Consider the following 618-nt stretch of genomic DNA (forward strand, 5'->3'; position numbering starts at 1 on the left):
TTTATTAGATAATATTTTGTATTTTTTGGAGGACCAGATTTGGCTCGCAGATCGCTGTTTGCTCACCACTGCCCTACAGTTAGCACGGGTACGTTAGCGACACAATGGATATGTCTATTTGACTCTATTGATGCAGAAGCTTTATATCTTCGTTGTTTTATTTCCTGATTTTGATTACTATTATGTTCCTTCTTTTGTTAGTTTTGAAAAGTAAAAAAAAAAAAACAATTAATTAATGATGCTGCCTCTCTCTGATTGGTTGGTCTGAACTTACTGGTATGACATCATGTCATGTCTAACAGCGTTTCTGTTTCTGTTTATACATGTTTACCTCAACTGCTTTCTATGCCAACACACTCACACGCGCACACAGCTGAAACATGACTACATTTAGTTCGCCAGCTCATCAATATAACTCTGAACCTGTGTGTGTGTGTGTGTGTGTGTGTGTGTGTGTGTGTGTGCTGCCTGGCATTACTGGGCAACTGGACAGCATCATAGGGGAGAGAAACAGTGAGAGAGAGAGCATCAGCGAGAGAGTGGGAGAGAGAGAGAGAGAGAGAGAGAGATGGAGGGGGGCGGCAGTGGCTAGTTGGCACTTGGCAAAAACAAATCAGG

The sequence above is a fragment of the Seriola lalandi genome, unplaced genomic scaffold (assembly GCF_002814215.2).
Source record: "Seriola lalandi dorsalis isolate HSWRI2012SDOR001 ecotype SW California unplaced genomic scaffold, Sedor1 jcf7180002054609, whole genome shotgun sequence".
In the NCBI taxonomy this organism is placed as follows: domain Eukaryota; kingdom Metazoa; phylum Chordata; class Actinopteri; order Carangiformes; family Carangidae; genus Seriola; species Seriola lalandi.